The sequence below is a fragment of the Triticum aestivum genome, chromosome 4B (genome assembly GCF_018294505.1).
Source record: "Triticum aestivum cultivar Chinese Spring chromosome 4B, IWGSC CS RefSeq v2.1, whole genome shotgun sequence".
NCBI classification, from domain to species: domain Eukaryota; kingdom Viridiplantae; phylum Streptophyta; class Magnoliopsida; order Poales; family Poaceae; genus Triticum; species Triticum aestivum.
Window position 1 is genome coordinate 539,706,835 of NC_057804.1, and position 16,485 is coordinate 539,723,319.

Sequence of the window (16,485 nt, forward strand, 5' to 3'; positions counted from 1 at the left end):
CTCGAGCTCTGCCGCATCTTCCTCGTCCTCTCCACCGAGCTACACGGCGCCGGACGGCCCCGAGCGTCTCCACGCCGTCGTCTTCAACCTCCCGATGCCGGAGATCTCCATCGCCGCCCCGCTTGCTCCGGCCTCTCCCCGAGCCCACCGACCAACCCTGCGGAACCGCTCTACACCCCTCGCCCCTCTCCCCGTCAACGCGTTCGTCCTCTAGCCTCGATCCCCAACCGTGACCGAAGCATCTCGCCGCCGGCCATGGCGTAGTCGTGGCCACAGCCGCGCAAGCTCGCTTCCGAGCACACCATCGTGCTCCACACCTCACCAGGAGCACGTAGCACACACCAACGCCTCCCCTAGCGCCCTGCATCGCCTAACCCGCCGTTGGCCGAACTTCGGCCGCCGCCGCGAGCTTGATTATGGCGAGCCCGGTCGACCTCAGCCCCTCCCGCTTGCTTTGATGGATGCGGCTGAGCGCCAGCTACGTGTAGATGATCTCTGCCGCTATTTTGGTCACCGAAGGGCGTTTCCCGAGCCCTCCGCCGCGTCTGGACTCGCCGGCGGCTAAACGCCGGCGACCGCTGACCGTTGACCGGCGTGGGTTGACTCCACTGCCCGGTTTGACTTGCCCCTCTCTCTCACTGACTTGCGGGCCCCGCTCGACTAATTACCCTAGTTAGCACTAATTAACTAGTTAGGTTAGTTACTACACTCACTGACTAGTTTGCCCTGCCCAGTTAGTTAGGGCTAACTAACTTAGTTAGTTGACTGGGTCACTGACCAGTGGGTCCCACTGGTCAGGTTTGACCTGGTCGACGCCCGTTGACCTGCTGACGTCACATCTACATCATGCTGACGCAATTAATCTTTTCTGGAATAAAGATAATTCAGGAAATTCCAGAAAATGCCCTAAACTTCTAAAAATCATATAAAATCAACCGTAACTCCAAATGAAATAATTTATATATGAAAAATGATCAGAAAAATCCAATCTATCCATCTGTACCATTTTCATGCATGTTAGAACAACTTATGACTACTGTTTAGGACAATTCAACTAAATGGCATTTAAGAAATCACATGTGGAGTTTGAATTTGAACCTAGGTTTCAAACTAACTTCATTTAACTTGCTGCTAGTTGCACTAGCCCAAAACACATTCATATTGCCATGTCCTAGCATGCATCATATTGTGCATTGCATTGATTGTGCTCTTTTCTGTGTTGCCGGTATTTGTCCCCTCTCGATAGACGTGATACCGACGATGAGATCGATGACACCGATGAAGAACTATATTATCTTCAGAAGTGCCAGGCAAGCAAAACCCCCTTGTTCATTCTGATACAATCCTACTCTCTCGCTCCTGCTCTCTTTTACTGCATTAGGACAACAACGATTCAACTGTTACTTGTTGCGGTAGCTGAACCCCTTTATCCTCTGCATGACCTGTCATTGCCACAGTAAATAGATGAAACCCTCTAGCATGAGTAGGAGTTGTTTGAGCCCTGTTGTGCCTACTCATTCATGCTTGTTTGTCATGCCTGCTACTGCTTAGAGTTGAGTCAGGTATGATTCATCAGGGATGAATCAGAGGTGTATGAACATGTCCTACTGTGTGTGAGCTAAGTGTGTGAATACGATTTGGTAAAGGTAGCGGTGAGAGGCCATCTAGGAGTACATGGTGGGTTGTCTCATTGCATCTGTCCTCAGGAATTGAGTTCTGTGTTTGTGATCCATGAAACAGATACTACCACGCATTGGGCCCGAAACCAATGGACCCTCTCGGCTTCTTAATCACCCTTGTCCTCTGTCCAGGAGTTGCAAGTAGTTTCTAGTGTTTGTAGTTTGCTGGAGGCCGTGGGCAGCGCTGACCGGAGGGGTGGGCTGTGATGCGGTAGGCACGTGGCCGGGTATACTGGGTGCCCGTTTGGTGTCACGGAACCCTGTACACATCGTTTGGGGCTATGAGCGAAACCCCGGCCAGATCTCCTCATGGATGGAACCCAAATAGGCGATAAACCTGGACTAGAGACTTGAGTGTTTAGGTAGGCCGTGGCTGACACCCACGTTGGGCTTCCGCTTGAAGGTTGCCGAGTACATGTCGTGTAAATGGCGGTAAGTGGTGAGAGCGTGTGTGAAGAAGTACACCCCTGCAGGGTTAACATCATCTATTCGAATAGCCGTGTCCGCGGTAAAGGACTTCTGGGTTGCCTGTACAGTTCATAGACAAGTGAAAGTGGATACTCTAAAATACGCAACATAAGCGTGAGTGCTATGGATGGCGCTCTCGTAGGGAGGCGGGAGTGGATCCATAGTGGTGTATTGATATGGTGAATATGTGGACTCGTGTGCGCCACCTCAAAAGAGTTACTTGCAGTCGTAGTTCAGGTTAGCCACTGAGTCAAAGCTGGCTTGCTGCAGTTAAACCCCACCATCCCCTTTGTTGATAATGATGCATATGTAGTTAGTTCTGATGTAAGTCTTGCTGGGTACATTTGTACTCACGTTGCTTAATTTATGTTTTTGCAGAGAGACTTCAATCTCGCTAGTAGTTCCACGTGGACTTGGACGTTTAGCTTGTTACCTCAGCTACGATCTTGTGCCCTCGGCAGGATCTGGTAGATAGTCAGGCTTCTCAGCCTTTTTCATTTGTAGATGTCTATACTCAGACATGTTAAGCTTCCGCTTGTGCTTGATTTGTTTGCTCTGAATGTTGGGTCATGAGACCCATGATTGTAATATCTTGCTCCTCGGAGCCTATTGAATAAAATACTTGAGTTGTAGAGTCATGTTGTGATGCCATGTTGTATTTGCACATATCGAGCATATTGTGTGTATGTTATTGAAATGCTTGGTATGTGTGGGATCTGACTATCTAGTTGTTTATCCTTGGTAGCCTCTCTTACCGGGAAATGTCTCCTAGTGTTTCCATTGAGCCTTGGTAGCTTGCTACTGCTCCGGAACACTTAGGCTGGGCGGCATGTGTCCTTCGTTCCTGTGTATGTCCCTTCGGGGAAATGTCACGCGATGTTTACCGGAGTCCTGCTAGCCCAATTCCTACAACCCGGATTCACTCGCTGATGACCGACACATTCGTTGCTGGGTCATGTATGCCTGTCCCTGTAAGTTAGTGCCACTTTGGGTTCACGACTAGCCATGTCAGCCCGGGTTCTTTGTCATATGGATGCTAGCGGCACTATCATATATGTGAGCCAAAAGGCGCAAACGGTCCCGGGCCAGGTAAGGTGGCACCCGTGGGAATACCGTGCGTGAGGCCGCAAAGTGATATGATGTGTTACATGCTAGATCGGTGTGACTTAGGATCGGGGTCCTGACAGGTATTCAAGCAGGCAGGCAAGTTAATTGCCGAAAACAATGACAAGGGGAGACCCGACCGCCGAACAATAGAGGACAGAAGGGTTTCCCCCCACAGGTGTGGATGGTGAACATGATATACGCAACACACATACCCAAAAGGGAGCGGAAGCGTGCACTCAGGGATGTATACACGATGGAGCCAGTTGCCCCGAAGTTCAATCCGTGGTCCTCCTGCCTGATCACTTTTGACCGAAGGGACCACCCCACCAGCATCCGCAACGGCGGATTCGCCGCATTGGTTTTAGACCCAATCATCAATGGATTTCACCTCACCAGAGTCCTGATGGACGGCGGCAGCAGCCTCAATCTGCTTTGTCAGGATACAGTGTGCAAAATGGGCATAGCTAGACCCCTCAAGGATTAAACCTACCAAGACAACCTTTAAAGGCGTCATACCAGGTGTAGAAGCCAATTGTACAGGCTCAGTTACACTGGAAGTGGTCTTCGGATCCCCGGATAACTTCCGAAGCGAGGAGTTAATCTTCTACATAGTTCCGTTCCGCAGCGGCTATCATGCTCTGCTCGGACGTACCACGTTTGCAAAGTTCAACGCGGTGCCGCACTACGCATACCTCAAGCTCAAGATGCCAGGCCCTCGAGGAGTCATCAAGGTCAACGGAAACACTGAACGCTCTCTCCAAACGGAGGAACATACAGTGGCTCTCACGGCAGAAGTACAGTGCAGCCTCTTAAGGCAATTCTCGAGTCCGGCCGTTAAGCGACCAGACACGGCTAAACGCGCCCGGAGTAACCTACAACAAGATTACCTGGCACGTTCCGAGCATGCGTAGCAGTGCGGCCCCAACCCCAGCCCCTGCAAAACGTCAAGACAGGTCCTTCGCGTACACCATTACGCTTTGGAGATACCATGGGCATGGGGAGAGGGGCACGACCATGATAGGCCCAGAATGCGACTCAACCACACCAGGGGCTCTCAAGTGTGTCGTTCTTTTTTTTCTTTTTCCTTTTTTTTCCCATAGGACTCTGTTCGTCAGAGGCCCTGTCCGGCAGCAGACCTGCCGAACTCACGATGCAACAGCCAGGGAAGGAGAAAGGCTACAACGAATATCCAGGTGGTCTCCATTATGAGCATTAAATCTGTTTTATACACCATTCCGCAGCCTACCCCTGGAGGGGGACATGTTTAATAGTCCCATCCCTTGCTTATCGCACCATTTGTACCGTTCTGCATTCACAGCAGTTTTTCTTGAATAAGTAATGCAGCACCTTTTTGCTTCCAATTGCATTTCTTTCTTATACATATGTTCATTTATGACATGTTGCATCCGTACATTTTGGTACGGCTAAATACACCAGGGGCTTATGTTTCCCGCATCATGGTGTGATAAGTCCGAACACTTTCACAAGTGCGGCACCCCGAACTTATAGCATTATATGCATCGGCTCCGAATCATGTCTTGGGTCAATAGTTGGGTTTGCCCGGCTCCCATGTTTTGGTACCTTACGTTCCGTTGTATCGGTTAAGGTAGCACTGGGAGAAGCACTGCGATTGCGCCCCAGTTGAGCTGGGCGAGTGCCTCAGTGGTGAAAGCTAAAAGTGACCATCATGATGAGGCGGGAGCTGGTCGCTGTTCGAGAGGTTTTTTGCAAGTCCCTAAAGACTTATGTCGCTTAGAGCGAGGAGCCGGCTTTGTCCGGCCCAGGCGTGGATAGCGCCCCAAATTCGGCCTTCCGAATACTAGGGGCTTCGCTGAAATTTAAAATTATAGAATTCTATGGCTAAGTGAGAGTGTTCAAGCATTATAAGTCCGGTTGCCTTGTTCGTTGTGTTGAGCGCCTCCCTAGATGGACCCAAAAATGGGTACAAGAGTGCTCAAATTTATCCCGAACACCCCAGCACTCGTGGCATGGGGGCTGAAGCCGACGACTTGCCATCTCTCAGATTTGATAAACAGGCGCATAGAAGGTAATATTTTAAGTTAACAAGCGTTGCTTAGCGCATATGAACTAAGTTTTCAGCGCACAGGATAACAAAATGCGAGTCTACTCAAAAATTACATCTTTGGAGCACTCACCCGCAATAATGCGGGCACCCTTTAGGACACTCTTATAATACATCTCGGGCGTGCGATGCTCCTTGCCCTGCGGTGGCGCGTCCGTCACAAGCTTCCGAGCATCCATCTTGCCCAGTGCACCTTTGCGCGGGCAAGGGCCCGACGGGCACCTTCAATACAGGCGGAGTGCTTGATGAATTCAGCCCATGGACACACATCCACCAGCCGCCGCACCAGGCCGAAGTAGCTCCCAGGCATGGCCTCCTTAGGCCATAGCCGAACTATGAGGCCCTTCATGGCCTGTTCGGCCACCTTGTGGAGCTCGACCAGCTGCTTCAGCTGGTCGCTAAGGGGCACCGGATGTCTGGCCTCAGCATACTGAGACCAAAAGACCTTCTCCGTCGAGCTCCCCTCCTCGGCCCTGTAGAAAGCGGCAGCATCGGACACGCTGCGGGGCAGATCTGCGAACGCTCCTGGAGAGCTCCGAATTCAGGTAAGCGATAGGTAATTCACACTCACATGCTTACTTTCCATGAAAAATGCCTTACCCGCCGCTATTTTCTTCAACGCCTCGACTTCCTGGAGGGCCTTATAGGCTTCTGCCTTAGCGGCTTTGGCACCCTCAAGAGCCGTTGCAAGCTCAGACTCTCGAGTCTTCGAGTCACGCTCCAAACTCTCGTGTTTTTCCACGAGAGCCTGGAGCTCTTGCCGTACCTCCGCCACCCGCGCCTCCTGCCTCTCTCGCTCGGTGTGTTCCACGGCTGCATTACGTTCGGCCGCGGACACCGCCTCCTTCAGGGTCGCCACCTCGCTTGTGGCCCCTGCAATACCCACGTTATCCTTGTCATTCTTCTTGCAACCAAAATCCTTTTCTGTAAGGTACATTTTTAATAAGGTGTTACTCACCTTCATTGTCCTCGAGCTGCTTCTTGGCACGGCCGAGCTCGTTCTCGGACCGCTCGAGGCTTTGCTTCAAAGTATTGACCTCCGCAGTCAGTGCGGCAGAGGTCAACAGCACAGCCTGCAATCCCATATTGACATATTTTTTATGACTCCTGCGTATATCTTTTTAGATCCTCAGTCCGGCTTTTCTTTCTGAACACCGAACCGAGCATCAGGGGCTACTGTCTATGCGGTACTATTTTACATATATCGAAATTCTTACCTCAAACCCTGTTAGAAGGCTGCTGTAGGCTTCGGTCAGCCCGCTCTTGGCGAGCTGAACCTTCTGAATCACCGCACTCATAACAGTGCGGTGTTCCTCTTCGATGGAGGCGCCATTGAGCGCCTCCAGCAAGCTATCCGGCGCCTCCGGTTGGACGGAGGCTGCCGGCGTCACGGTCTTGCCCTTCTTACGAAGGGGCAGCCCACCGGACTCCGGAGCCACTATGGGTTCCGGGGCCGAGTCTGGTGCAAAGTCCGGGAGGTTGTTCTGCGACACCTCCGGGGCCTCCTCCTCCTGGTAGGTCCCTTCCCGGGATCCCACCTCGGCATCATCCACATCACGGGGGGTGGAGGCGGTCGGAAGGGAATCCATATCCGACGCACCCAAGGACCCGCTCGACGAAGCGGGAAGATCATCCTTGGGCGGACTCCAGGGTTGTATGCGGCATTAGAAAGACACCATGTGGAGAAAAGAAAAATCATGAAGTTATTCGGGAGTCTGTATACTTACGATCTCGCCAGGGGCTTGGCCCTTGGGGGCCAATCCTCGTCGTCATCGCTGGCGTTGGCAGAGCAGTCCGGGGGAAGAGTCCTTCCCTTCTTGGACCCTTCGGCCTCCCTCATTGGGGAGGCCTTCCTTTTCTTCCCTCCCCCCGCTGGGGGAGAGGCTTTCTTCTTCTCCTCCTCGCCTTTGTGGGAGGAGTCTGCCTCGGAGCCATCATCCGATAACACCTGAAAACGGGAACTCTTCCGAGTGCCCGTGGCCTTCTTCTTGGCCTTCTTCTCCGACACCACGTGGGATGCCGGAGCCAGCAGCCCCGTTAAGCGGGCGTCCGCTGGGTCCTCTGGTAATGGGGCCGGACAGATAGTCTATTCGGCCTTCTCTAGCCAGTCCTGTTAAAGGAGAGGGAGTTTAGATCCCGCATAGAGTCAAACTATGGAAAACAAGCGTCCTGTAAATGGCAAAATCGCTTACCTCGTCAGCTGGACGCTGCGAGTTGAATCCGCGATCTTCGGTAGCGGATGCGGGGGCCTAGGCACCCTTAAACAACACCCTCCGGACATCTTCTTATGTAGTGTCGAAGAGCCCGCTCAAAGTCTGGTGCTGCACCGGATCGAACTCCCACATATTGAAGCCCCGTCGTTGGCACGGGAGAATCCGGCGGATGAGCATGACCTGGACTATGTTGACAAGCTTGAGCTTCTTGTCCACTAGATTTTGGATGCAGGCTTGGAGTCTGGTCAGCTCCTCCGAATCACCCCATGACCGACCGCTCTCTTTCCAGGAGGTGAGCCGTGTGGGGATGCCAGATCTGAATTCGGGGGCTGCTGCCCATTCCGGGTCACGCGGCTCGGTGATGTAGAACCACCCCGATTGCCACCCCTTAATGGTTTCCACGAAAGTGCCCTCAAGCCAAGTAACGTAGGACATCCTGCCCAACATGGCGCCTCCGCACTCCGCTTGACTGCCCTTCACAACCTTCGGCTTGATACTAAAGGTCTTGAGCCACAAGCCGAAGTGGGGCTGGATGCAGAGGAAGGCCTCACACACGACGATGAACGCCGAGATGTTGAGGATGAAATTCGGGGCCAGATCATGGAAATCTAGACCGTAGTAGAACATGAGCCCCCGGACAAAGGGATGGAGTGGGAAGCCCAGTCCGCGGAGGAAATGGGGAAGAAATACTACCCTCTCATGGGGCCTGGTGGTGGGGATGAGCTCTCCCTTGTTGGGGAGCCGGTGCGCGATGTTGCTGGACAAATATCCGGTGCTGCGCAGCTTCTGGATGTGCCCCTCCGTGACGGAGGAGGCCATCCACTTGCCTCCCGCTCCGGACATAGTTGGAGAACGCTGAGGTGAGATGTGCGGACTTGGGCGCTGGAGCTCGAGTTCATGGAGATGGATAAACCAAGGAGGAAGAAGGCGCGGGTAAAAGGGTTGGATCTTTATCCCCTTATATGGGCGGACAAAAACATGTGTCCCCACCGGCCTGATAAAACTCGCTTATCTCCCAAGCGTCGCAATCAATGGCACGGTTGGGTTACCCACGTCCGTATTGATGGGAATCCCGGAATAAGGGGAACACGATCTCTGCTTCGGTAAGACGTGCCAAGGAAACCGCTTCGCTAAACGCGCTGAGGTGGTACGATAAAAACAATTCTAGTAAAGGCTTGGTAGTGGTGTGACGTCACGCCACAAAATACGTCAGAAGATTGAACTTGTGTAATATTATTCTCTCTACGGTGGTACGTGGAATTTATTTTGCAGAGCCGGACACTATCCTGGTGTTCACAATCTTCTATAAATTATTCGGAGGAGGAACCCGCCTTGCAATGCTGAAGACAATATGCACGCCGGACTCGCCGTCATTGAAGCCTGGTTCAGGGGCTACTAAGGGAGTCCTGTACTAGGGGGTGTCCGGATAGCCGAACTATCATCATCGGCCGGACTCCAAGACTATGAAGATACAAGATTGAAGACTTCGTCCCGTGTCCGGATGGGACTTTCCTTGGCGTGGAAGGCAAGCTTGGCGATACGGATATGTAGATCTCCTACCATTGTAACCGACTCTGTGCAACCCTAGCCCTCTCCGGTGTCTATATAAACCGGATGGCTTTAGTCCGTAGGACGAACAACAATCATACCATAGGCTAGCTTCTAGGGTTTAGCCTCCTTGATCTCGTGGTAGATCTACTCTTGTAACACACATCATCAATATTAATCAAGCAGGACGTAGGGTTTTACCTCCATCAAGAGGGCCCGAACCTGGGTAAAACATCGTGTCCCTTGTCTCCTGTTACCATCCGCCTAGACGCATAGTTCGGGACCCCCTACCCGAGATCTGCCGGTTTTGACACCGACACCCACCAACGGGCCAGCCTCCACCGAGCCGTAAGTTATTCATTAATTCGAAGGTGTGATGTTACTCCGAGATCCATAACCAGGACTTCGTCTTTGTTAGTCCAGCGAGCAGCTCTTCTCAATAGAGTTCGTCTTCGGGGGACCTTCATCCAGAGATGATGGAGAGTGAGACTCCACCCACCTCTCTGCCTCATGAAGCGGGTGACATGGAGGTGTCGTCGCGGAGGAGTCCGGATCTGCCGAAGCCGGAGGCTAATATGTCAGCCGCCCTGAGCCCGAAGCGTTTGGCACCCACGGGGGGTGATGAGAAGGGTCCGGCATAGTTTAGTGTCCGGCCGGACATACTGACGGGCCGTTTGGAGCGAGCCGCGCTCTCAAAGGAGCACGCTCTTTAATGAGCATGGTGCTCACGAAGATTTCATCTGCTACCAGCGGTTTGAATGAGGCATTTACAAGCCTGCTCAAAGGCTTTGAGGTATGTAGTGATAAATGCACAATTTTTTTGCTTATGAAGCGCGTGCTAGGTGTGCTCCCTATACATAGTAGCCCCTGAGACTCTGGTTGCCCTCCATAGGCGGCAAACGGGGGATCATATACTAATGTCTGCGCCGTACATGTGCACAGATATACAAGGATCCGGCAGCCGACCAGTCTGTTGAAGTTGCCAAACTAAGGAGGCAGATCGGATCCATCGATGCCGATATCACGCTGGTGAATAAATGGCTAGAGGAGTCACAGGGTATGTGCTCTGCTTCCCTTATTATGATGTATAGGAAAATGTAAGAGGGTCATAATATTAATGCAATGTGTTTGCACTGCAGATGGTGCTGCTGCCGTGGAGGCCCTGAGGGCAGAACTTGCGCAAGCCAAGGAACAAGCTCGGGCTAGCAATGCGGCTGCCCTAAAGGCTGCCGAAGAATTGAGAGCCGAACAGGCTGCTCATCGCCGAAGCGAGGAAAAAATAGCCGAAATGGCTGGGGAGTTAAAAAATGCCACCGACTGGTACACACTCCTAGAAAAGGAGAATAAGGCTAGTTCGGCCGAGCTGGACAAGGCACTTAATGCTGCCAAGGAGATGTGGACCGAGATCCGCAGTATGCGGGAGGAGCTCCAATAGGCCGACAAAATCGTGGCTGGGGGCTCATACTTACTACGGATGAAGTTCTTGGATCCGAAGTATGCTCCCTTGGCGGGGCGCTTGAGTCCTACAGACGCATATTCGGACTTGGCGAATAGTACAGCTGACGCTATCAAGTTCTTCGAGGGTCAAGGCGGTGAAGAAGTGGAGAAGCTTTTCTGTTCGCAGTTCAATGCTCCCACTCGCCCGCTGCCGCTGAATGAGAAGGTGGCTGCTATGGCGGATCTCCACAGGCTGTCCGGGCTTGCAATGCAGTCTGTAATAGACCATCTTTGGCCGAAAGGGCCTAAGCCGGACAACTATTTTGGTTTGGTGCAGCAATTCCTTAGAGCCGTGTCTCGGATTGACGCCATGAGGAGGTCGGCGTGCATAGAGGGTGCGCGGATGGCTCTAGCCCGCGTTAAAGCCTATTGGACGAATATGGAGGCCACTATAATAGAGACCCAGGATCCGGCGGGAGGCCAATATCCGGCCGAGCACTACTTGGCGCAAGTCACAGAAGGTGCCCGCCTAATAGAGGCACAATGCTCGAAGAATGTCTTGTTCGAGTGAGAAGTCAAACCATTGTAAAAAACAATGTTTTATTTTGAATACAAGGCTATATTTATACTTTTTTGCCTGAAAATATGATTGTGTCCCTTGTACGGCCATTTTTATATGTATAGGTAGTCCAAAAGATAGCAGTCGTTGGCTTCAGCCCCCACGCATACAATGCGGGGGTGTTCGCGAAAAAATATGCATAATCACACTTGATCCAACATCTTGGTCAGTTAAGGAGGTGATCGCACGCTGAACTAGGCAACCGGACTATATAGCTGTAACACTTTTGCTTAGCCATGGGAGTCTAATGGTGGGGCTGCTATGTAGCCCCTAGTACATGCGCGTGCATCCGAATATGGGTGCGTGTGTACATGGCCGGGAAACGACCCTTCGTTAATGCGGAGAAATCTTAAGAGATTTCGGTGAGTCTTCGAGTGGTTGAACAGTCTCTCGCTGTATCATGATAGTCAGTTTTCGGCTTTCTCTACTGAGGCGCTCATCCGGAATAACCAGGGCACAATCGCAGTAGTTCTCCTTTGGCCTGCCTTAGCCGATAATAGCGGAACATAAGGCGGTAAACCCAGGAGCCGGGCAAACCCAACATTTGACCAAAGACATGATTCGGAGCTGATGCATATAAGGCCAAACTCGTGACGCCGAACAGTCCCGAAGGTATTCGGGCTTTATAATAGAAGATGGGCTCGAGAATGCCCATTCATTATGAACCCTATATTTCTAGGTACGTGCGGTACTCTGTCGTGGAGAAATGCTAACAACGACAGTATCCTCTGTGGGTATGGAACCAAGGGGATGGTTGAAACAACAAGAGGCAATAGAAAAGGTTTACACAGGGGCTTAATCTAAAAAGAAACCTGTTGATCGGGGCCCTGCTGCGCGTCTGCGCCTTTGTCTCCATTGTTGAAAGTGCAACTATCCCTAGGTGGTTTTGGTAATTCATAACAACATATAGCTCATTGAGCTAATGCTATTCCAAGATTATTATTTCAGGAAAGCTCAATGAATGGCATGGCACGGATGATGAAAGTGGACCCCTCAAAATATCAAGGACAAAGGATTGGCTCAAGCTGAAAAGCTCAAGACTCTTCATTTTACATTTTAGTGATCCAAGATCACATTGAGTCTATAGGAAAAGCCAATACTATCAAGGAGGGATGAGGTGTTGCTTAATGAGCCTCTTGCTTCAAGTGCTTAGTGATATGCTCCAAATACCCTCAACTACTTTCTCACATCCTCATATGACCTAAACCTAAAGCCAAAATCGGTCACACTGATTCTTTCTATCCGGCGCCACCGAGTTCAGATGTCATAGCCACTGCCACAAACCCTAGGCAAATCGGTCTCACCGATAGGGATCTCGGTCTCACCGAGATGGGATTGTAATCTCTCTGTTTCCCTTCGTAACGTTTCGGTCTAACCGAAGTGAGCGATCGGTCCCACCGAGATTGCAATGTAAACTCTCTGTTTCCCTTTTGTAACATTTCGGTCTCACCGAAAAGAGCAAATCGGTCCCACCGAGTTTACCTGACCAACTCTCTGGTTAGCTAATTACCAAAATCGGTCTCACCGAGTTTGTGTAATCGGTCTCACCGAGATTACGTTATGCCCTAACCCTAACCATATCGGTCCTACCGAGTTGCATGTCGGTCCCACCGAAAATCCTAACGGTCACTAGGTTTACTAAATCGGTCTGACCGAGTTTGTTGATTCGGTCCCACCGAGATTGGTAAATTGTGTGTAACGGTTAGATTTTGTGTGGAGGCTATATATACCCCTCCACCTCCTCTTCATTCGTGGAGAGAGCCATCAGAACAAACCTACACTTCCAACTTACCAGTTCTGAGAGAGAACCACCTACTCATGTGTTGAGGCCAAGATATTCCATTCCTACCATATGAATCTTGATCTCTAGCCTTCCCCAAGTTGCTTTCCACTCAAATCTTCTTTCCACCAGATCCAAATCCTATGAGAGAGAGTTGAGTGTTGGGGAGACTATCATTTGAAGCACAAGAGCAAGGAGTTCATCATCAACGCACCATTTGTTACTTCTTGGAGAGTGGTGTCTCCTAGATTGGCTAGGTGTCACTTGGGAGCCTCCGACAAGATTGTGGAGTTGAACCAAGGAGTTTGTAAGGGCAAGGAGATCGCCTACTTCGTGAAGATCTACCGCTAGTGAGGCAAGTCCTTCGTGGGCGACGGCCATGGTGGGATAGACAAGGTTGCTTCTTCGTGGACCCTTCTGGGTGGAGCCCTCCGTGGACTCGCGCAGCCGTTACCCTTCGTGGGTTGAAGTCTCCATCAACGTGGATGTACGATAGCACCACCTATCGGAACCACGCCAAAAACATCCGTGTCTCCAACTGCGTTTGAATCCTCCAAACCCTTCCCTTTACTTTCTTGCAAGTTGCATGCTTTAATTTCCGCTGCCTATATACTCTTTGCATGCTTGCTTGATTTGAGTGATGATTGCTTGACTTGTCCAAAGATTGCTAAAATCTGCCAAACTCTAAAATTGGGAAAAGGTTAAGTTTTTAATTGGTCAAGTAGTCTAATCACCCCCCCTCTAGACATATTTCAAGGTCCTACAAGTGGTATCAGAGCTTTCGTCTCCATTTGCTTTGATTCCCATAGCTTTTGGTGGTCATAGCCTTGGTTTCACAACCTAGGAGAGTATGGCGTCTAGCGAGGGAAATTATCACCGTAGAGGTCCTTACTTTGATGGCACTAATTTTGCTAGTTGGAAACATAAGATGAAAATGCATATTCTCGGACATAACCCCGCCGTTTGGGCTATTATTTGTATTGGCTTGCAAGGTGAATTCTTTGATGGGAGAGAGCCGAACCGTGAAGCTAATGCGGAAGAATTGAAGATGCTGCAATACAACGCTCAAGCTTGTGATATCATCTTCAACGGATTGTGCCCCGAAGAATTCAACAAAATCAGCCGTCTTGAGAATGCAAAGGAAATTTGGGACACTTTGATTGATATGCATGAAGGTACCGACTCCGTCAAGGAATCCAAGTTGGATGTGCTCCAAAGTCAGCTTGACAAGTTCAAAATGAAGGATGGTGAAGGTGTCGCTGAAATGTACTCTAGGCTTGCTCTTATCACAAATGAGATTGCCGGCTTAGGGAGTGAAGAGATGACCGACAGATTCATCATCAAGAAGATCCTAAGAGCATTGGATGGAAAGTATGATACCGTGTGCACATTGATCCAAATGATGCCAAACTACAAAGATCTCAAGCCAACGGAAGTCATTGGAAGAATTGTTGCTCATGAGATGTCACTTAAGGATAAGGAAGAACTTCACAACAAGTCAAGTGGTGCTTACAAAGCCTCATGTGAAGCCCCCACATCATCAAGTGAGAAACAAACCTTCAATGAAGAATTGAGCTTAATGGTGAAGAACTTCAACAAATTCTACAAGAGTAGAAGCAAAGAAAGAAGCTCCAAGTCAAGGTCATACAATGACAAAAGATCTTCTAGTCGAGAGCGCAATTGCTACAATTGTGGGAGACCCGGACACTATTCCAATGAGTGTACGGCACCCTACAAAAGAAGAGAAGATTCTCCTAAAAGAAGAAGTAGAAGAGAAGAATCACCACCAAGAGAGAGAAGGAGTAGAGATGATCGTTATGAACGAAGACCCTCACGGAGAAGCAAGGATTCGGAAAGGAAGGACAAGTCATCAAGGAGCTACACAAAACGAAGACATCAAGCTCATGTTGGTGAATGGGTATCCGGCTCCGACTCCGACCATCACTCCGAGAGAAGCTATCACTCCGACTCCGAATATACTCAAGATGAAGGTGTTGCCGGTCTAGCACTTGTGTCAACCAACTCCTACGACATATTTGACTCACCAAATGAAGGAATTGGAAGATGCTTCATGGCCAAAGGTCCAAAGGTAACACATCCCGAGTATGTTGATTTCAATAGTGATGAAGATGACTTGCTAGGTGATGATGATTTACTTGTTGACAACTCTAGTGATGAATACTATGATGGAACGTCAATTAATCATGCTAAACAAGATAAAACGAATGACAATGATAAGGAGAAGATTGAGCTTCTAACTAAAGAACTAAACACTCTTAAGTTAGCTCATGAAACTATCTTCGAGAATCATCGAGAACTTTTAAGGGCTCATGAGAAGTTACGCTTTGAAAAGCTCAATCTTGAGCAAGAGCATGAGTTCTTAAAGGCAATCAATGATGATCTTCGCAAGAAAAGTTCTTCTTATATTGCCAAGCGTTTACTCTTATCCACTTACATGCCTCAAGTCAAGTCTAGTAACAAGAACAAGAAAGATTCTTCCTCTAGTAGTAACAATGATTATGCTAAATTAAATATTGTTGCTTCTAGTAGTTCTCTTGATTCCACTAATGATTCTCTTAGCCAAGTTACACTTGAGCAAGAAAATAGCTTATTGAAGGGAATTATAGAGAAAGGTGTATACAAGAGTCTTGCCGGGAGTAAGCAATTCGAGGAAATTGTACGCAAGCAAGGAAGGCACCGGAAGAATCAAGGTGTTGGTTTTGAACGAAAGTTCAATGCCAATGGAGTTGAGTGGGAAGAAGATCAATACCCCAAGACGAAGTTTGTTCCTCAACAAGAGAAGTATGATCCTACTTCCTTCAAGGGAACACAAACGCAAGATGATCTTCCACCACAAGACCACAAGAACAAAGGCAAGGACAAGCTTCAAGAGGAGATTGATGCATTTGAAGAAGCACCCAAGGCCTTGGTCAAGTGGGTTCCCAAGACTACGTCAAGTTCTACTTCATCAAGTACAACTACAACTCCAAGGATTCCCATCAAGATGATGTGGATCCCGAAGAAGAAGAACTAGAGAGTTCTTGAGGGTGACTCCGCCAACATTCTTCACTCATATCATTATGGCAAGAACAAGTGCAATCAACTTCCACATCTTGCACTAGTTCAAGGAGTCACAAACCCTCATGTTGGTAAGGCAAGGGACAAGGTAACCTAATGATTTCATGGACATCATCTTGTGTGTGCATCACTCTATGTCTATGGATATTCTTGTTTGTTCCTTGTGGGACTAACCCATGTAGGTATGTTGAAAGTGCAACTCACTCCAAAGGATTGCTCCAAATGATCTACATCAACATTGAGCATTCACATCTTCAACACCTACATGAAGTCATCATCGACAAAACCCGAGGTTAGTTCATTCCTCTAAAAGGGGATCTCACATCTAGGGGGAGCTTAACTCTAAGAATTGAGTCAAAGCAACTCTAATGGTGTGAACACATCAATGCATTATGTAAAAGTGGTAACCCCACTTGAGCTTAAACGATGAGTATGACCTATGATCAAATGTTCTCATTTGACTCCTAAGTCAA